The 22714-nt window shown below is 42.0% G+C and overlaps 1 protein-coding gene across 10 annotated transcripts in view; it reads right to left on the minus strand.

Annotated features, from left to right (window-relative positions):
- The window catches only part of KATNAL1 (katanin catalytic subunit A1 like 1), a 306368-nt gene that overhangs the window by 117281 nt on the left and 166373 nt on the right, over positions 1 to 22714 (minus strand). Inside the window, exon 2 of one of the 10 annotated variants that reach the window (XM_049867861.1) lies at positions 4351 to 4530. The exons of 8 other annotated variants lie outside the window; for them this stretch is intronic. The gene's annotated coding sequence lies outside the window, so the exon portion shown is untranslated. Of the gene's footprint in view, positions 1 to 4350; positions 4531 to 5203; positions 6042 to 22714 lie in introns of those variants that run through there. One more of the 10 variants, XM_049867862.1, reaches the window with a different exon arrangement.

Genomic DNA, 22714 nt, shown 5'->3' on the forward strand with positions numbered 1-22714 from the left:
CCGACGAGCCTCTCTGCTTCCTACCAAAGCTCTCCAGCCTAGTAATTCTGGGTTTTCTTCCAGAATCATCCAAAGTTCATAAACAAAGATACTTTCCTCTTAAGACTACCAGAGTAGCAAGGGGAGAGATACAGGAGAGTAATATCCTGGGAAAGAGCCCAAGCTGCCCTACTTTCGTTCCTGGAACAGCAAACCAATGAACACACATAGTGGAGAAAATCAAAATACATCTCCATGCCTCCTGAAGGGATGAAATTGTTGATTTGGGTAGCCTGACTCTTCCTCTGAATCTCTTATCTGCTCTTCAGGGGCTCAAAAACTCTTCCTCAGAATTAACCAAACCTTTTTTTTAGTTCTAGGCAGTTCAAATGACCCCAATACACTCTTGAAAGTAAAGCTCTTTGTTTCGGCATATTCTCTGCCTCTTCTCCCAATTGAGGTTCCTTGAAGGCAGTGTCTATATTTTATAAATACATGAGAATCACACAGAAACAAAGAGTACACTACTTTTACAAAGCAGGTAATTTCAGTGTTCAGTAAATCTATCCACAGAACACAGGATAACTATAGAAAGCAACTTCTTCATTAACACAAAATAATAAAGTCATAGTACATTGAACAAGCTGTAATTAATAAACCCAGCAAAAAGACGGTTGCTCCATAAATTATCTTTTCTGGTCATTGTGAAATAAAGGGCTTGAAAGCATGAATTCTGCTAATATGTGCAGGTACAAAACTACACGGAATATCTTGATTTACTGTAAAGCAAGGGTCAGTAAACTTTTTCTGTAAAGGGCCAGACAGTAAATATTTTAGGCTTTTGGGGCCAACAGCCAAAATTGAGAATATTATGTAGGTACTTATATATCAAGACAAACAGATTTCTACAATTTTTAGTGATGAAATTCAAAATACTGTAATAGTAGTAGTAATTCAGTACAATTTTTGTTATACAGGCCTACTGATGAGAAGAACGGAACTCCTGTTTAGGAGGTAACATTTCACTTAACTGGGGTTCAAGGTTAGTGTTTCCTACCATCAAAATCAGTCACAAGTGTTCATCTGTTAATGCTGATCTGAAAGATTACATGCATTTCATCTTTAGAAGTTTCTTTTCACCAGAAAACCAAAAACAAAGCCAAAAAACAAGCCTGTTGCTGTTGAGTAGATTCCAACCCATAGCGACCCTATAGGACAGAGGAGAACTGCCCCATAGAGCTTCTAAGGAGCACCTGGTGGATTCAAACTGCTGACCTTTTGGTTAGCAGCCATAGCTCTTAACCACTACACCACCAGGGTTTCCTTTCACCAGACAGGTACAGCCAAACACTGATATTAATTCATAAGCATACTATTTCAATTCAGTATACTCACTGCTTGAAAGGCATTTAAGGCGTTTATTCTTCTCTTGATACTTGGCTTTTAACATGTCATTACATTGCAGATTAATCACCTCCAACTGAAAGTTAGATGACAGTACCTCAACTGAACAGTTAACTGGACTTTGTAATATGGAAATTGCCCTTGCACTTCCATCAAAGTCTGGAAAATGTTGCTGAAACTACAGTTTGAGCTCAGAAGATTTATCCACTGCAAGCCTGGGTAGGAATGGAGATTTCACTTCTTTAACTTTTGACAGCACGAGAAGCTGTATAAATTAGCTTGACATTACTTGTGATTCAAATAACATTAGTTGTCACCAAAATGGCTTTACTGTGTATTAATCTTACATATAAGCATTGTCTTGTAATTTTAGGTTGAATTCATTAAGAAACATTATCGAGTCTGGCAAACACTAATTTTCAAAGCTATTAAGTGTTGCGTAATAGTGGTTGAGAGCAATTCTTCTCATTTGGAAAAATTTCAATCTCAGCCCTGACCTCAAAAAAAATTACAATAAAACTTTACAAATGCTAAGCCCCTGAACCGCTTTGTGGTAGAACAATTAAGGCTACTCAGTTTCTATAGCTGACAAAAATTTATGGAACTGACAAGGGTTAAGTCCACAAGAGTGAATGAAGCTCACTACTGACACTACTGGTTCCACGTCACATGATAGATTCAAATATTCTCTGAAGTGCCTGCTGATAAATAAAACAATGAATATCAGCTTTAAACACCCTACGTTTTCATAAGTTTTGTAAATTTGTGCAACTAACCTTTTTTCCTTTCCACACAAACATTTATCCCCAACAGCTGTAACACATCTTAGCAGATTCCGCTTCAGGTTTACTGAATTATTGTTTTTTCAACTTTTAAAAAATATTCTCACCTCTACTTGTTTCACACAGATTATTCACGGAGGCTAATTTCTTTAGTAACTTCAAACTTAGCAGTGATTCTTCAAACAATGGAGCAATATCAGAAACATCTCACGACTCATCAAGAACCCAGGAAAACCACTCGAAATCACTTGCCTTGTTTTTGAATGGACTATTGATGTACTCAACTCTTCAAGCAATTGTTCACACCAAAAGTCTAATAAAAAACAAAACCAAAACCAAACCCATTGCCATCAAGTCCATTCTGACTCAGTGACCCGATAGGACAGAATAGAACTGCCCCATAGGATTTACAAGGCTGTACATCCCTCTCTGCAAAGAGAGGGCTACTGCTCACTTTTCTCATTCTGACATGATGGTTATGCATTGGTAATAAAAAATAAAATGTCACAGCAGGGTGATATGCATGGCGCTTGAAACACTGATTATAGAGCACCAAGCAGCAGTACAAAGCAATGAGAATGCCACAGGGCCTCTGCTGCAACTACTCTACTCTGCTGCCCTACCACAAAAGCAACCACAGACAATGTGTAAACAAAACAAGACGACGTTAAAATAAAACTTTATTTGTGGGCACTGAAATCTGAATTTCAAATAATTTTCACATGTCACAAAATAATATTCTTTTGATCTTTTTCAGCTGTTTAAAAACATAAAAATCATCCTTAGCTCATGGGTCATTCAAAAACAGGTGGCAGACTGGGTTTGGTCCACGGAGCATAATTTACTGATCCCTGATCTCAGCTTCCATCTTAAGAAACAAAGAAAAGCAAAGCAAATTAAACCCAAAACAAGAGAAGGAAGGACATAAAAATTTTTAACAGCAAAAATCAATGAAACAGAAAACAAAAAAAATTCAATGCCACCAAAAACTAGTCCTTAGGAAAGATCAATAAAAATAGTAAACTTTTAGTCAGATTGAAGCCCTGGTAGCGCAGTGGTTAAGATCTTGGCTGACGCCTGGCTGCTCCCCAAAAGGTTGACAGTTCAAATCCACCAGTCACTCCTTGGAAACCCTATGGGGCAGTTCTACTCTCTCCTATAGGGTCCCTTGAGTCGGAATAGGACCTCATGGCAATGGATTTTTTGTCCTTCTAAAACAGCCAGGCAACACTTTAAGCATGAACAAATGAGCTGGGCATGTCCAGCTCATCACCTTGGCAATAAACCTCAGAACCTGAGAAGGCAAGATGGGCCCGCCACCCCCTCAACCCCTGATGTTTGTTAATGTAGGGTGCCAGGGGTTTGGGGGTACAAAAAGTGCCAGTGTGGGGCCTTGTGGTCCCTCAGCTACGGTGGTAGGTGGAAGTACTTATAGTATAAGTGTCCAACCCACTGGACCTACCTGGTCAGAGAGTACTGGCAGAAGGTAGGTCCCTCCCTTTTTTAAGCCCCTTACCCACGGGACAGGGTTTGCTTGGAAGAGTCCCCATCCGCCAGGACAGGCTTTTCAAACTGCCGGGGGAGGAGAACTCAACAGTGATTGTGCATTTTTTCTGGAGTGCTGTCTGCTTCCTCTTGTAAGCAATAAATGCTACTTTCCATGTGCTAATACTCTGGAGCGTCCCATGTGTTCAGGCCTGATTGGAAGTATGCGATAGTCATGGAGCCAGGGCCAGATTTCAATAAGCAAGGTATGCACAGGCTTGCTTGAGCATATCTACTAATCTGTAGTAAACAACTTCACCTGTCTTACACCACAGCAAAGGTGTGGTGAAACCCATGTGAAATTGTTCACTACAGATTAGTAAGTAAACACGAGTGTAAGCCTGTGCATGCCTTGTTTAATTAACGTAAGTCTGTGGGTACCTTGTTTAACGAATGTGAGCCTTAATATAATTAATGTAAGCCTTGCTTACTGGTTAAGTCAAGTCCCCCCATGCGTCGAGCAATCACATTTAGCAATTGTGCCTTTTTTTCTAACAGCTGGGTCAGCAGTTCGAATCCACCAGGCACTCCTTGGAAACTCTGTGGGGCAGTTCTGCTCTGTCCTATAGGGTCGCTATGAGTCAGAATCGACTCGACGGCACTGGGTTGGTTGTTGGGTTAATTAGCAATCTGGGACCACCTGTGAGCACCATACGGCTTTGCTGTGTTGTCTCATGGAGGTCCAAGTCCACCCAGAAGCCCGTCAGAAGAAAGGCCCGACGATCTACTTCCAAAAAATCAGCCACTGAAAACCCTATGGAGCACAGTTCTACTCTGACACACATGGGGTCGCCATGAGTCAGGACCCACTGGACAGCAGCTGAAACAGGAAAAGACAATTTAATAATACTGAAGAACACTAAAAGCAAAGCAACAGATTATCTACAAAGGAAAAATAATTATATTGACAGCCCACCTTCAACAGGAACTTTGAAAATCTTGGAACAGTGGAATATCTTCTGAGTGCTAAGAGGGGGGAAAACTGTCAACCTAGAATTACATACTAAACTATTCAAGTGTGAAGGCAATATAAACATTTCAGACAGAAAAATTTGGGTATGAATCTAGGCACCACAAATTTTAAGGTGTGACCTCAAGCAAATCAATTTCTCCAAGCCTCCAAATTCTACATGTATAAAATAATATTTATCATAATGTTATCTTGAAAATTAAATGTGGTTTATACATTAGCATCATTCCAGGCATATAATGAGCACTAAATCAATGTAAACTATTATTTTTACTCCACACTCAACATGCATATACAAGTTTGGAACAGCTAATCTTCCCTCATAAATAGCAAGATACCAACTGACCCAGTTTTCATTATAAACTCCCAAAAGCTACACCATAACTTCAATTACTTTTAACCATAATCGTAAAAATACAATTTTTTAAATCTCCTTTGTATCAATTAGAAGTTTCTAGAACAGTTAAAAGGTCAAGTTAAATAAACACAAGAGCTGAAAGATTCTAGCAACATCAGTAATTACCTTCTCTTGCGTTTATCCTGTGTTCAGTAATGAAGTCAGCATCTCCCGCAGCATTTTGCTGTTGAACTGACCTGGCAACGTTGCCCTACACAGAATGACCCCAGCAATATCTTCAAGGACAATTCTACGCTCAGATCAAGGTGAAGAGCTCAGCTCAAGTTCTATGCTCAGACCAAAAACGAATACTGCCTCATTTTGTCCCAGATAATTACTCAACTCTCTCTCATGACTCAGCTCTAAACATGAGAGGACTTCTGTCTCTCCAGCAATATCTCCTGCTTCTCCTTTAACCCTTTTGAGCCCAGCAGTACATAGAGCAACCATGAATTTTTTAGCCTCTGGGCTTTATTGGGAAACTGCTGTACCACTGGTAGTGCATGCTGCCGTAAGGCAGGGGCCTCTATGACTGTTTGAAACCAAAAAAATGGGCGTGTGCTGCAAATTATGGTTTTTACAAGATATTATATGAGGTGTCTGAATTTTGGGTAGGAAAAATAGAAATTTTGAAAATTTTTGTTACACATGTACTAACAGACCCTGTGGGGACTCTGGGGTATGATTACTGGTACTTCATATGTACCACTAAACAGTTAGAGTAAGCTTGTGGGGGGGGGGGGGCAAGAAAAAAAAATCCATACTCAAACCAAAAACCAAACCTGCTGCCACCGAATCAATTCCGTCACACAGCAACCCTACGGGACAGAGCGCAACTATGCCATAAGGTTTCCGAGGAGCGGATGGTGGATTTGAGCTGCTAGCCTTTTGGTTGGCAGCCAAGCTCTTAACCAAAAATTCAGACACATTCAATGACTCAGCGCGCTTTCACTGATGAAAACACATGGTGTCAACAAAAAAATTCAAAGCAAAAAATAACTGGGTCACCAAAGGTTTAAATCTTCCTCCCCCTTCTCCCCCGCCCCCTGTAAGACACACAGTCACCTTCAAACATACTTGAATTTTAGGGGCTGAAGGGGGGGTGGTCGTTGCTTGTGGAGCAGAGTTTCAGTTTACAGTGATGGAAAGGTCGGGGTGACTGAGGGTAGGTTTGCATGGCTGATTACTGTAATTGCTGTCAGTAAGTTGTACACCTTTAAGCTGAATTGGCAAAAAGTTTTGTGATTGATATTCTTAGTCATCTAGTGCTGCTACAACAGAAATACCACAAGTGGATGGCTTTAACAAAGAGAAATTTACTCTCTCATAGTCTAGGAGGCTAGAAGTTTGAATTCAGGGCACCAGCTCCAAGGGAAGGCTTTCTCTCTCTGTCAGCTCTGGGGGAAGGTCTTTGTCATCACTTTCCTTGATCTAGGAGCGTCTCAGTGCAGGAACCTCAGGTCCAAAGGACGCACTCTGCTCCTGGTGGTGCTTCGTTGGTGGTATGAGGTCCTCCCACGTCTCTGCTTCACTTCTCTGTTTTATATCTCAAAAGAGATTGCCTGAAGACACAACCTAATCCTGTAGATTGAATCCTGCCTCATTGACATTAACTGCCTCTAATCCTGCCTCATTAACATCACAGAGGTAGGGTTTAAAACACACAGGAAAATCACATCAGATGACAAAATGGTGGACAACCACACAATACTGGGAATCACAGCCTAGGCAAGTTGATACATATTTTGGGGGGCCACAATTCAATCCATGACAGATATATTTACAAAGCTGACAAAAGTAAGTGTAGATGCTGAGGCTGCTGTGTGCAGCTGAACACCTCATGGGATTTGGTTCCTTGGTCTGGAGTTTAGGGTCCTGGTTTCATGGGAAATCCTAGTTAATTGGCCTAATATTGTGTTTAGTGCTTCTGTTCCAAAAAAAAAAAATTTTTTTAGTGCGCCTGGGGCCTTAAATCTTGCAAGCAACCATCCGAAGTACAACAACTGGTCTCTACGCACCTGGAGCAAGAGAAGAAGAGTCAGGAACAGGAGGAGGACATGGAATGTGAGGCTAACTGCCTTCATGGACAGCTGCTCCTGTTACCATGAGACCTGAAGAACTGGATGGTGCCCAGCTACCCTTACTGAACGTTTTGATTAAAGATTCCATGGAAGAATCCTGATCAAAAGGGAGAAAATGCAGAACAGAATTTTTAATTCCCATGGAATCCAGATTTTCTAGAGCCATGGAGGCTGGATGAACCCCTGAAACTATTGCCCTGAGATAACCTTTAACCTTAAACCAAAAATATTTCCCGTAGTCTTCTCAAAACCAAACAATAGATCAATTAGTTAAGAATGTCTGCCTTGAGCATTGTGCTCTTTCAAGATCTACCTATATGGGATCAAACTGACCACAGCAATCTGAAAGATCAGATCGGAAGCTTAGGGGGCAGTGAGTTCGGGTTAACAGATCAGGAATAACTCAGAAAAAGAAGGAGAAATGTTTCAAAATAGGAAAGAAAACACTTTTCCAACTAATTTTATGTAAATTATACCTAAATATGTGTAGGGCTTGAGAAAAAAAAATCTTTCTGCTTCAAACTATTTTCATTCTCCCATTTCCGTATTTCTCTTATACTGCTCCATTTCTCTTCCTGAGTTGTAAATTCCTGAAAGTAGATGTTTGTTTTAGAAACACGGAAACAATCTCAACTACGGCAATGTGAAGTAAATAACCCTCATTAGAACTGTTGTAGCTAACCGACAAAGTTTCAGCATTTTGTGCCACACTGAATTCTGCCAATACGTCCAGGCTTCACATCTTTTAGGAGATCCTGGGTGGTACAAGCAATTAAGTGCTCAGCTACTAACCTAAAGGTTGGCAATTCAAATTCAGCCAGAGGCACATCGGAAGAAAGGCCTGGAGATCTATTTCTGAAAGATCAGAGTCATTGAAAACCCTGTGAAACACAGCTCTGCTCTGACACACACATGGCATTGCCGTGAGTCAGAATCGACTCAACAGCAGCTGGTTTGGTTTTGGGGTTTTACATCTTTAAAAAAAAAAGATTCTCCAAATCAATCAATATCCAGTTCATTTCACGTAACGACTGCCACAGACAGAGGCAATGAAGAAGACGCATAAGCACAGCTTCTCAAGCTAATGCATCCTGAGGTATATTTTACTAGCGATAAACTAACCTACTATGTGAGTACTACTCACCAAATCAACTTTAAAAACCACAGTCCCTCCCATCTCTTCATGTTGGGCAATATTCTCAAGGCCTGCAGCTTGCACTGAACGCTGGAAAACACGGCTACGAACCCAGAGACAACAAGAGGATGTCTGTAGCAATGAAGGCCTTTGATGGCTTTCCCTACCCGAGCTCCCTTCCAGAATACTTCAGAAACAAAAAGACCTGTCCATGAAACGTAAGAGAAACCTAAATAGGTGGTTCCAAGAGCTTAAATGTTCCTTAAAAGTGACCATCACAATAATTTCTAACTATGTACTAAATTCCTTTGGCATAAATTATAAAAGACAGAAAATGTTTACCACTTGCTAGTCTCAAGATCACAGGCTAAACTATAAATTTTATCTGAAGTGCCTGAGTAAGCTTTTAGCATAATACTAACACCAACATTTATTGTAGGAGAATACTTACCACATGTCAGGCAAATATGATAGTACTTCCTAGCCATTATCTCATTTAATCCTCATAATGCTTTAAAAAAAAAAACTATTATCTCCCCATTTAATAGTGAGGGAATCTAAAGTTTAGCATATTTAAATACCTTGCCCACAGAGCCTGGATTTCAACCCAAATGTGTCTAACTCAGAGCCGGCACTCTTGGCTCATCATACTCTACTAGTCAAATTCCTTCAAAACCCATCAACTCCTTCTTAGTTATCACACAGCTACTCCAAAATTAAAAGGCTAATTAGTGGAAATGAAATAAAAAATGTATCTTCTTGTAGCTGACTATACAATTAAATACAATTTATTCCTTTATTTCATGTTTTCAATGACAAACTTTTTTTGATCTGTATTACTATATTTCATCAAGTAGTGTTTTTTTTTTTACAAGTAATTTTATTATCATATTCATTCACTCATCCATTCTTCGTCCACTCTATTTAGTAAGCACCAACCACATCATTTGGCAAACACCTATGACATATAAGAGGAACCCTGGTAGCACAATGGTTAAGTGCTCAGTTGCAAACCAAAAGGTTGATGGTTTGAACCCACCCACCAGCGCCACAAGAGAAAGACGTAGGAATCTGCTCCCGTAAAGATTACAGGCTAGAAAATCCTATGCGGCAGTTCCGACTCTATCATATGGGGTCCCTACGAGTCAAAATCAATTCAACCTGCACATAACAACAACATGACATGAAAGAAACTATGTAAGGCCATGTGGAGTTATCAACATAATCACTGCCTTCAAAGATTCAAAGGAAATAAGCATAAAAATACCTACACTAATGCCAAGAAGTGTGTTAAATAACACTTTCATCCATAGTCTCATAAGCAGGTTCCACAAATCCCACTGCCATCGAGTTGATTTCAACTCACAGAGACCCTACAGGACAGACCAGAATTGCCTCATACGGTTTCACGTAGAAAGATCAGCGGTTCTAACCCCTCAGCCGCTCCACAAGAAAAGACCTGGTGATCAGCTTCCGTAAGATTACAGACTAGGAGACCCTGTGAGGCAGTTCTACTCTGTCCTATAGAGTCACTGTGAGTCAGAGGCAACTCGATGGCACCTGACAACAACAACAATCCCTACGGAAGCAGACTGCCCCATCTTTCTCCCATGGGGCAGCTGGCGTGTTGGAACCGCCAACCTTTCAGTCACCGGCTAAGAGCTTAACTGCTGCACCACCAGGGTTCCTTCATAAGGAGGTAAGAAAAATAAAACAGAACTTAATTCCCTCTCTCATTCATATTCTTTTCTACCTCCAAATCGCCAAGAAAAATGTAAAGAAGGGAAATCATCAGGAAGAATGGATAATGAAGTATAAAGATTCATGGGGACAGAGGAATAAAAGTGACTAAAGGAACAACAGTACTTAAAAAAGGTACAACAAATGAAGTTTTAGTATTTGTTTTCCAAACGTGCAAAAGTTAAGAAAGCTAGAAATAATACACATTATATTTTTTGGAGACTATCTCCTCCAAGAACCACAGCAGTGGGCGCACCACGACTGAGCGTTCACTGAGCACCGACTGGACGGGAAGCTCTCTGTGGACGGGCCGGCTCCTACCTGTGTGGTGCACCACCCGACAGAGGCACCGTTAATGTCTGCGAACTGAAACGCGGGACAGACGCACTCAGTAAACGTCTACGTCGTTCTTGTTCTCAGGACTCCCAGGACACCTTGGCAAGTCAGCTGCGGTCAGTAACTAAGCACAAAGTAGTAACTACAGAAAACAACACTTAGACATGATTAAAAACTATAAAAAGTGTTTACTAAAAATATCTTCAAACCAAACGAAGATTAGAATGAATAAAAATTTCAAACTTAAGCTCATTTTTTTAATAGGTTGCTGAAGAGGAGCTTCTGATCAACCATTTCTAATGGACAGAATTACAAGGTTATAAAGGGACTTCAAAGGTCATTTATTCCACCTCCATACCTTCAAACAGGACTACAATCAAACCATCCCTAGCCAAAAAAAAAAAAAAAACAATTAAATTTAACGACATCCTGTGAAGATTAGGAGCCCTGGTGGCACACTGGTTAAGAGCTACAGCTGCTAACCAAAACATCAGCAGTTCGAATCCTCCAGCTGCTCTTTGGAAACCCTATGGGGCAGTTCTACTTTGTCCCATACGGTCGCTATTAGTCAACTTGACAGCAACAGGTCGTGATAGTAGCCGTGGAGATTAAATATACCTTGGAAAACTCCATTTTTTTTAACCACTCTCACAATCTATGCCTTGAATTTATCTGGCAAATGACTGTCTAATCCTGGCCTTTACTAGGTATTCTATGGTATAATTTTGCTCAATCTTTCATGTCTAAGTACAGTTATCATGGGAGAGACAGCTTTTTTAAAATAATGTTGAGTACATTAAATATATACATACACATATAAATACACGGATTTACGTGTTTTCATTCACAGATGCTCCGCCAGAACACACGGCAAGCCAGATACCAAAAAAACAAAATGCGCTATTTATTTCCAGAAATGAGAATTTACGCTGTCAGTGAAATCACAATATAAAATCTGTCCAGAAATGAGATAATATAGCCATAGAACAGAGGAAGTTTATAGGTGTTGGAATCTCAGATCGTCTAATGGAACCTCCTGCTTGTTTGACGATGAAACCAAGTCAAAAACATATTAAATTACTACTGATGACCTATAAAATAACATTTGATAGCATTTAAGGAAACCTTATTTTAAACAATAACTGATAAATCCTTTGATTGATCAAATCAACATTTTGTAATGTAACACAAATGATTTATCTGCTCGATACGGTCACGTAAATCCATAAAACATGGCTTTCAGTCAGACGGAACTGTCTTACCACATTGTTAGTAAGGAAAGGGGAGAAGGAGAGGAGAAAAACCTTCAATTACTGACCACCTATGGTTTACCTTCATTGAACTGTTTGATCTTCCCAACAATCACATGAAATAGTATTGATACCTTTTTTGAGATAAGAGTACAGGTTTGGAAACTTGCACATGATCACAAAGCTAGTAAGGTGTAGTTCCAGAATTCAGACAACAGACCTGACTCCTCGTTACACCACGCGCAGTAAATGATACTTGGAGGAATGCAGAGTACCGCTGTAAATGCCGAGAAAATGGAGTAGGAAGTATTCACCCAAAAGATCCACACGTTTGTCCTGGTCACCTAGTGCTGCTATAATAGAAACACCACAAGTGGGATGGCTTTAACAAAGAGAAATTTTATTTCCTTACAGTAAAGTAGGCTGAAAGTCCAAATTGGCTTTCACTGTCTGTCAGCTCTGGAGGAAGGTCCTTGTCATCCATCTTCCCTTGGTCTGGGAGCATCTCAGAGCAGGAACCTCAGGTCCAAAGGATGCATTCTGCTCCTGGCACTGCACTCTTGGTGCTACGAGGTCCCCAATTCTCTGCTTGCTTCCCTTTCATCTCTTGAGACATAAAAGGTGGTACAGGCCACACCCCAGGGAAACTCCCTTTACACTGGATCAGGGATGTGGCCTGAGCAAGGGTCTTACATCCTACCCTAATCCTCTGTAACCACAAGCAAAGATTATAACACATAGGAAAATCACAAAATGGAGGAAAACCACAAGTGGCCTAACCAAGTTGACACATATCTTGGGAGGATACAATTCAATCCATTACACAGTCTTTCTAGTTTTATGTTATACATATTTACACAAAATAGACAGTAACTTATCAGTTAAAGTGGATAAACCTAAAGTTGTTAAGGAATAGCCTGATCTTAAATTCTTAGCCTGATGCAGTGCAATGAATTACTTAATATGGCCCTTCTAGCCATAGTCTTTCTGACTTCCACACAATGACTGGGTGTGTCTACGCAAATAACGTACTTGTGGCCCACCAAAGGGATTCAACAGTGTCATGGATTGAACTGTGTCACCAAAAATTACAAGTCAACTTGGATAGGTCACGATTCCCAGTACTGTGCAGTTGGCCTCAATTTTTGTGTTCTGATATAATTATCCTCCATCTTGTGATGTGTTATAAATCCTAACCTCTATACTTTAATGAGGCAGGATCAGTGTGAGGTGTATCTTGACTCACAGCGTTACAAAAGGGTGACTCAAGTCACACCCTTGCTTGAATCATATCTTTTATCATTCAAGAGATAAAAGGAGAGAGAAGCGAGCAGAGAGGGGAGGGACTTCACCATCACCAGGAATGAAGACCTGGGAGCGGAGAGCTTCCTTTGGACCCAGGGATCTAACGCTAAGAACCTCCTAGACCCAGGGGGCAGACTGATGCCCAGACATACGAAGATCTCCAAGGAATGTTGGAGATGTTGAAAGGAGGTATGGACCTTCCCACAGTGCTGACAGAGACAGAAAGCCTTCCCCTAGAGCTGATACCCCAAATTCAGACTTCTAGCCTCCTAAACTTTGAGAAAATAAATTTCTTTATTAAAGCCATTAACTTATAGCATTTCTGTTATTGTAGCACTAGATAACTAAGACAGACAGCTTGCTGCTCATGCAAATAAAGTCCGAGCAACCCTTGGTGGGGGTGGGACCACGCAAATAGGGTATATGAAACCATAATAAGGGGACTCATCAGTTTTGTCATTCCACTAGGGTTAAAGGGAGACATGGAGAGAGAGGGAAGGCCTGTAACATGGATGACACAGAGAGACAGCAGCACAGGAGTAACAACAGCAATAGCAGAGCGAGATGGCAGGGACCAGGAGACTGGCACAAGACAACTGCTGTGGGGCTTGCCGACCCACAGAGCTAAGAGTTGTAACACTCGCCTGAGAGCCGCAAGCAGAGCTGTCTTAGGTATCTAGTGCTGCTATAACAGAAATACCACAAGTGGATGCCTTTAACAAACAGAAGTTTATTCTCTCACAGTTTAGTTGGCTAGAAGTCCAAATTCAAGGGGCCAGCTCCAGGGGAAGGCTTTCTCTCTCTATTGGGCCTGGAGCAAGGTCCCTATCATCAAACTTCCCATGGTCCCTTCCCTCTGCACAGGGACTCTAGGTCCAATGGACACACTCTGCTCCTGGCACTACTTTCTTGGTGGTATAAGGTCCCCATGTCTCTGCTCTGCTCACTTCTTTTATATCTCAAGAGATTGACTTAAAACACAACTTATCTTGTAGATTGAGTCCTGCCTCATTAACACAACTGCCCATAAACCCACCTCATTAACATCATAGAAGCAGGATGTACAACACACAGGAAAATCACGCCAGATCACAAAATGGTGGACAATCACTCGATACTGGGAATCATGGCCTAGCCAAGTTGACACACATTTTTGGGGAGACAAAATTCAATCCATAACAAGGGCCCAGGAGCAGAGGGTGAGGAGAAGCTGCTCTGATCCAGACCTGTGTCCTGAGTTGTTCCTGTTACCTCTGAGTTGTTCCTCATCCCCAGCTGTACCGTTAAGTCCCTTAGAAACCACTGAAGTGTAAGTATGGTTCGTGAGTTCTGTGAGGCATTGCAGGAAATTACAGAACCCCAAGACCAGAGGGAGAGTACTGAGGGGAGGGGGAATAGTTGGTGTTAGAGATGATGGGGTGGGACAGCAGTTTGGGAAAGTTGGACATTTGGGACATCTTCAACTTCCGTCACATAGAAACCAGCTTTGTGCTGATTCTTATCAATTATCCATTTAGTTGGTGTCAAAATGGTAGGATTCACTGCAACAGCCCAGGATCACTGGGATATGTGGTTTTGAGGAAAAAAGGGATAAATGGGAGAATGAGAAACCTTTTGTTTCTGGATGGGATAAAAAAACACCCATGGATTGAAGCAGCTGTTATGTTGCAATCAGTTACCCAAGTCAAAAGCTATTCATGGGACGTAGGAGTGGTGGATCTAACTCCTGAGGAATTCGCTAGTTGGATGCATAAAGAAATACTGAGTGATAAGTAACAATTCCTTGGTTGCTGTTATCAGTATTAGCTGCAAGAACAAGGAAAAAGAAAGAGGAGATTGTAGTACTGAACCAAGCCCAGATCCAGTCTGGTCAGAGGTACAGCCACTAGTCTCAAGGCCAACCCAGAAAGGAAAAATCATGTTGGAACAACAGGAAGGGCCCCTACGACCACTGGTCGCCAAGAAGGTAGTCTGGGAAGGAAACAGGAAAAACCAAGAAACTACTGAAACCAGGGGGTATAGTGCAAAGGAGTTGCTTCAATTTTTAGATTGGTATCGTCAGCTTCCTGAGGAACCGTTACTAAATTGGATTATGAAAGTGACTTATTTAGGGGGATGTCTTTAGTTTTGAATGCTGCAGAATGGAGGAGTATGTTTAGTTTGATGCAAGACTCACAACTCATTATGCAACAGCCATGAATGACGATACAAGATTCAGATACACAGCAGGTTAATCTGGCCTGATGGACTGGATAAAATAAGCAGTGAGATTTGTCTACCCTGAGAAGGCAAACTGTCCTCTCCCCGCCTAAATACCCAATGGAACACTCCACAGGAAGCAAATGAAGTGCTGCTTATGCAAGCCATACAGGAATAGCTTTATGGTGATCAAGATATTCATCCAGTGAGTATGCCCCTTACACTGGCCATGGTAGATATGGTAATCAAGGGAGTCCCTTCTACACAGGCACCCCTTGTAACCTTGCTACTCGGAAACAAAGCAACAATCCAAGAAGCCTTGTCAGGATTCTGTTGGCACAGTTTCCCCTTATGGGTCTCACAGATGCAAAGAAACGTTATGGGTGATTCATAGAAGAACAGCAAGATGCAATGGGGAAAGAATTTACCCCAGCATGATGGAGATTTTTTAATGCTTACTAAGAAATGCAATGAATATAGCGGACATTGATGGAGCTGCAACAAAGGTTCTAAGGCAGTACTATAGGAGGTTGGGTGGGTCAACGGAAATACCTGCTGGTCCCCCAATGTTAAAGAGGCCTAAGCAAGTCCATTCTATTCACGCCAGTTGGGAGGAATTTACAATGGGAAGTCCCACCTGAGACCATTTGAAGCAGAGGCTCAGCTAGTCAATCAAGATAAGCATTGACAAGGGGGCCAGACCCAAGGCCACATGCACAAGTGTGGGTGAAATGAACTTGACCGTGGGGAAAAGATATTCTTGGGGCTCCTGGGATCAGGAGCCCCAATGTACCATAATCCTAAAACCTGTCAATAAAATCTTGAAGGGGCCTAAAGTTAGGCTAGGAGGATACGGGGATGCAACAGTTGATGGGACTAAGGTGAAAGTTTGAAGAATTGGAAGATTTTTTTTTTTTTTCTATGAAGTAGTTGGATTCCCCTTACCTGAATGTATTATTAGTATGGAGATTATGTCTAATTGGGTAACGTTCCTCTACCTAATATTGTAAAACTGAAGGCACATAAGCCTACCCTTAGGCCAGTATTGACTGGACATGCTAAACAGGAACCATTAGAATTGCCTAAACCCACTCAGGTTGTTAATCTGAGACAACATAAGATACCTGTGGACAAAAGGAGATTACTGCTTTGACTAAAAACTTGCTAAAGGCTGGGGTGTTGGTGCCTACAAATTCTCTGTATAACAGCCCCATACGGTCTGTGAAGAGTAGCCTTCGTGGCACAGTGGTTAAGATGCTTGACCGCAACGGAAAGGTCAGCAGTTTGAACCCACTAACCACTCTGCAGGAGAAAGATGTGGCAGTCTGCTTCCGTAAAGATTTACAGCCTTGGAAACCCTATGGGGCAGTTCTCCTCTGTCCAATAGGGTCCCTAGGAGTAGGAATAACTAACTCAATGGCAGTTGGTTTATGGCCCATGAACAAAGTAGATGGTTCATGAAAGCTGACAATAGACTACTGAGGCCTAAATAGAGTAGTGCCATCTTCAGCACCCTGGTGGCCCAGTGGTTAAGAGTTCAGGCAGCTAACCAAAAGGTCAGCAGTTCAAATCCACCAGCCGCTCCTTGGAAACCCTACAGGGCAGTTCTACTCTATCCTTTCAGGTCACTATGAGTCAGAATCAACTTGAGAGCAACAGGTTTGGTTTTATCTGTGGCATCAGCTGTTCCAGACAGGGTGTCACTGGTGTAGAAAATACAGCAGGCTAAAGAGACTGGTACTCAGTAATTGATCCTGCAAATGCCTTTTTCTCAATCCCAATCTTGGCAAAAATGCTGCTGCAGTTTGCTTCCACATGGGAAGGATCCCAATTTACTTCCATTGTATTGCCACAGGGTTGCTTGAATTCACCAGCCTACTGCCATAGCTTGGTTAGAAGACCTGGACTTGGTGCAGATCACAAGTGTAATGATACATTATATTGATGATATTATGTTAATATCAAACACCAAAAAACAGGCTAGGGCTGATTTGAATGCAGTGGTGGTCCACATGACCAAAAGGCTAGTTAATATCCAGCAAAAAATCAAGGGCATTGCCCAAATGGTGTAATTCTTGGGAATAACTTGGGCAGGGACTACCTGTGACATTTAGCAGACCACCAAGAATAAGATGCTGTCGCTACCTACCCCCAAAACTAAGCAGGTTGTCCAATGTTTGGTTGGCCTATTTGGATTTTGGAGAACACATAATGCACATCCGGGAATACTGCTGGCTCTGATCCATAAAACCCCTTGGAAGAAAACTGTGTCTGAATGGAGACCAGAGTAAGAGCAGGCTATGTCTGAATTACAGAAAGCAGTTTCACTCTCCCTTCCTTTAGGCCTTTATGATCCACATTCAGACATGATTTTGGAGATGTTTGCCACACACGCTTATGCAGACTGGAGCTTATGGCAAAAACCTGAGAACATCGCCCTATAGCGACTACTGGGATTCTGGACTAGAAAGTTTCCAGAGGCTACAGCATGATACATGTCATTTGAATGGCAGTTACTCACTTGCCATTGGGCAATGCCTCAATGACAGGAGGACAAAAAATCATCATGAGACCTGAAATACCCATAATGTCCTGGGTGATGTCAAAGAAATACTCTAATAAGGAAGGTAGTGCCCAAAATAGTTCCATAATAAAATGGAAATGGTTCATACAAGAACAAGCTACTGGGGAGATGCAGAGAGGTGCCCACTATACTGATGAGCAGGTAGCCTCTCTTACCATAGGTCCTACCCTGGAACCACCTGAGAAGCTGCCAGAGCCAATTTTCATGTGGACGGTGCCCTATGAACAACTTTCTGCTGACCAGCAGAAGAGTAATTGGTTCACAGATGGCAGGTCCAGGACACAGGGACAACATCTGATGTGGAAGGCTGCTGAATTAAGACCAGCAGATGGAAAGATCTCGATTGAAGACAGGAAGAACAGGTCAGCTCAATGGGATGAATTGCATGCTATCTTCGTAGCCATGATGGAAGAGTTCAGCAATGGTGAGAGCCCGTATGTTTGGATTTTTTACCAACTCAGGCAAATGGGTGATGGAAAATTAGATTAAGGGGACACCCATGTGGGGCACTGACCTATGGAAAGCACTCTGGGAATTTAGAGGGCACACCGGAATAGGACATGTCAATGCCCATCAAAGCAACCCTTTCCTGGATCTGAAAGCAATTAGAATCAGCAAGTGGAATTGTTGGTACGCTCATTTTAGGTGGCCAGTTGGGTCCATGAAATGAGTGGACATGAAGGTGCTGCAGCAACACAGAGATGAGCTGAATCTAGATACATCCCTCTTGCAACCGCTGAGGCACAAAATGACAATAAGGACTGCTCTGTCTGCCAGCTATGAGTCGATATTGACTTGACGGCACTAGGTTTGGTTTTTTTTTTTTTTCTGTCTGCCAGCAAGAAGACACAAGTTGCACAAGGCTATGGGGCAGATTCCCCAGGAGGAAGGCCCTACACATAGCTGGCGATTTGATCGTATTGGACCAACGATGCTGGTGACATGGTGAATACAAATGGGTCCTCAAAGGAACAGATACTGACTCTGGATTGGGCTTTGCATATCCTGTGACAGATGCAAATGCTGAAAATACCATTAAGGGACTGGAACAAAAGACACTGTACCAATTTGGGCCACCGAGTTATATTTCATCAAACCAGCAAACACATTTTACAGTCCACATGGTACAGTAATGGGCCAAGAAACATCATATTAAATGGATATACCATGTTGCATAAAAATAAATTTAAAAATATTTATTATTTATTTATTTATTTTAAATGCAACATGGGATACCATGTTGCATACCACCCTCAAAGTCATGGCTTGATAAAGACTTGGAATGGACAATTGAAATATTTGTTATCTAAAACAAGGAGAGATAAAGGCATGAAGGGCTGGCTCACATGCCTTGCTGGGCATGTGCTCACATTCAACATGAGGAGGGCAAAAGGAGGCTCACCACTGGACAGATTCCTATGCTTCTCTGAAGGATCTAGGGAAGAGGGGCTGGGGGAGGATGCTGGTGCCATTGTACAGTTCTTCCCCACATCACCTAAAATTGCTTTTTTCCTACCAGATGTTGCAGTCCCAGGACCAGGGATAATCCCTAACCAGAGATAATCCCTGAGCAAGAGACTATACCACTGAACCTGTACGCCAGAATTAACAAGGGCCTGATGGGATGGCAAAATCAGGGTTGACAGTGAATACTGCTATATTTCATAGCAGTCGAGATAGCCCACTAGTGATGTACCTATGTAACCCTACCCAACATGAATGGGAGTGGACTCAGGGGGGATGTGCTGCAGTAGATTACTTAACATGGCCCTTCTGGCCACAGTCTTTGTTGTTGTTCTCAGGTGCTGTCGAGTTGGTTCTGACTCATAGCAACTCTAGGTACAATAGAATGAAACACTCCCAGTCCTGAGCCATCCTCACAATCGTTATGTTCGAGCCCATTGTCGCAGCCACTGTGTCAATCCTTCTCATTGAGGGTCTTCCTCTTTTTCACTGACCGCCTACTTTTACCAAGCATGATATCCTTCTGCAGGGATTGGTCCCTCCTGATAACTTGTCCAAAGTACATGAGACGAAGTCTCGCCATCCTTGCTTCTAAGGAGCATTCTGGCTATACTTCTTCCAAGACAGATTTTTTCATTCTTCTGGCAGGCCACGGTATACTCAATACTCTTTGCCAATACCATAACTCAAAGACGTCAATTCTTCTTCAGTCTTCCTTATTCACTGTCCCACTTTCACACGTAAGTGAGGCAACTGAAAATACCATGGCTTGGGTCAGGCACACTTTGGTCCTCAAAGTGACATCTTTGCTTTTTAACACTTGAAAAAAGTCTTTTGCAGATTTGTCCAATGCAATGCATCATTTGATTTCCTGACTGCTGCTTCCATGGGCGTTGATTCTGGATCCACGTAAAATGAAATCCTTGACAACTTTAATCTTTTCTCCATTTATCATGTTGCTTACTGGTCCAGCTCTGAAGATTTCTGTTTTCTTTACACTGAGGTGCAATCCATACTGATCTTCATCAATAACTGCTTCAAGTCCTCTTCACTTTCAGCAACCAAGGCTGTGTCATCTGCATAATGCAGGTTAATGAGTTTTCCTCCAATCTTGATGCCGCATTCTTCTTCATATAGTCCAGCCTGATTATTTGCTCAGCATACAGATTGAATAAATATGGTGAAACGATACAACCCTGAGCATACCTTTCCTGACTTTAAACCACGCAGCATCCCTTGCTCAGTTTGAAAAACTGTCTCTTCGTCTATTTAACAGTTTTCGTAACTCCCACCAAATGACTGAGTGGGACTATGCAAATGAGATGCTTGTGGCCAACCAAGAGGATTGGATAGCTTGGTAATAATGCAAATAAGGTGCATGGAACCCTTGTGGAGATGGCACCACACAAATAAGGTATATAGAACCCTAACAAGGAGATTGGTCAGTTTTGCCATCCTGCTAGGCTTAAAGGGAGGCATGGGGAGAGAGGGAGAGAGAAGAGCTGGAACACAAAGACAGTGAGACACAGCAGCGAAACAGCAGCAAGTGTGATAGTGGCATGAGACGGCAGGAACCAAGAGACCAGTGCTAGACAGCTGCTGTGGTGCTTGCAGACCCACAGGGCTAAGAGTTGCAACACTTTTCCGAGAAGGCCCTGAACAGGCCCGGCAGCAGAGGGCAAGAAGGAGCTATCCTGATCAAAAACTGTGTCCTGAGTTGTTCCTGATCCCAAGTCCTACCCTGTTACTTCCCTAATAAACCACTTAACTGTAAGTAGGGTCCGTGAGTTCTGTGAGACATTGCACTGAGTTATAGAGCCCAGAGGTGGAAGGGAGAGTACTGAGGGGAGGGGAGAGTGGTTGGTGTTAAAGATGATGGAGTGGGACAGCCATCTGGAAAAACTGGACATTTGGGACATCTTTAACCTCCGCCTCATAGGAACCTACTTTGTGCTGATCCTCATAAAAGAAATAATTCACTTACAGACTGAGACAGACTCAGAACACAGCACTGGTAATTCACTTCCTACTTTTTCAGGGATCTCTCTCCTCTTTCTTCACCTCCTACATATTTAAACATCTCCCCAACAGCTTAATGCATTGGAGAGAAGAGAATCCAGGCTAAAAACTTACAATCTGGCCACTCAATCTTTCACCAAAAAAAAAAAATCAACGTTACAAACTTATTTTTAGTTATGTCTCTTTCTTTTCTTGATAGGTAAGCTTCTCTCAAAAGAAGTGACTGGAAATTTTACGTTAAGAAAGTACTGGCAGCTTTTTAAGTAGAATTTTTTTTTTAAGTCCTTAACTTTTAGAGATACATATGAAAAAACAACAGCTGAAAAGATATAATATCTGAGTCTTGCTTTAAAATAACCCAGTTGGTGGTTAGGGGTATAAACGAACCAAAATTGGTTACGTATTCATTCTTGAAGCTAGGTGATGGGTTCATGGGGGCTCATTATTCTCTCTTTTCTGTAATACGTTTTCTAAAAAGTAGCCTATCCTCTTTCCTTTTTTGCAAACTTTACAAATGACTTCTAGCCACCAAATTCATGGCATGCTTCTCTATCTTTACCTTACCTGCCCTCTTCAACACTCCCTGCTTATTTTCCTCTCCTTCCAGTTCTTCTCCTTCCTCTCTGCCTCCTAAGCTGTTCAGTCTCCTTTGTGAACACTTTCCCCCACATCTTCTCAAACACAGCCCCTCCCCCAAAACACACACACAGACACACGCACAGACGCACAGCCTTAAAGGATTCTGCTTCCCAAGAGTTCCATGTGCAAACCTGTTCCTTTTTCGGTTCTTCAAATTTCTCCAACGTGAGCCAATCCACACCCTCTTCTAACTTCAACTATTTATTTATATGCAAACCTCTATCTCCAGCCCTGGCCTTTCTCCTGAACTCCACACCCAAATGCACTTAAAATGCAAATAGATTTAACACCACCACCACTACCACCGCCCCCCCCCCCCCCCCCCGCCCCAGTGCAGTGGATTCCGACTCATAGCAACCCTATAGGACAGAGAAGAACTGTCCCATAGGATTTCCAAGGCTGTAATCTCTATGGGAGCAAATCACCAGGACTTTTTCCCACGGAATGGCTAGGGGGTTAGTGGTCAAGCGTTCACTAACCACTGTGCTGCCAGAGCTCCTTGCATACTGGATACCCCATGTGAATATTCCTTGAATAAATACTCAAAGCTGAATTGATTTGTCTTTATCTTTCAACCCAATAAAAACCTGCACCTTCTGAACACAATCACTGGTTTCACTACCCTGTCAGGCACCCTAACCAAAAACCTAAGAATCATTCCCCTGGGGTTTCAAATCTCTCTGGCTCCCCAACATCCAACCTGTTATTAAACCTGTTGTTACGTCTTATCAATTTTACCTCTTAAATATCAAATCCACCTCTTTCCCGTAACTCTGATTTCAGACCCTCTTCATTTCTCTCCTGAACTTTTCTTTCCCTTCCACCTCTCTAATCTCTTTTCTCCTGGGTCCACTTTCCACACTAGAGCTGGAGTTATCTCTCTAA

This window comes from Elephas maximus, chromosome 23 (genome assembly GCF_024166365.1).
Source record: "Elephas maximus indicus isolate mEleMax1 chromosome 23, mEleMax1 primary haplotype, whole genome shotgun sequence".
In the NCBI taxonomy this organism is placed as follows: domain Eukaryota; kingdom Metazoa; phylum Chordata; class Mammalia; order Proboscidea; family Elephantidae; genus Elephas; species Elephas maximus.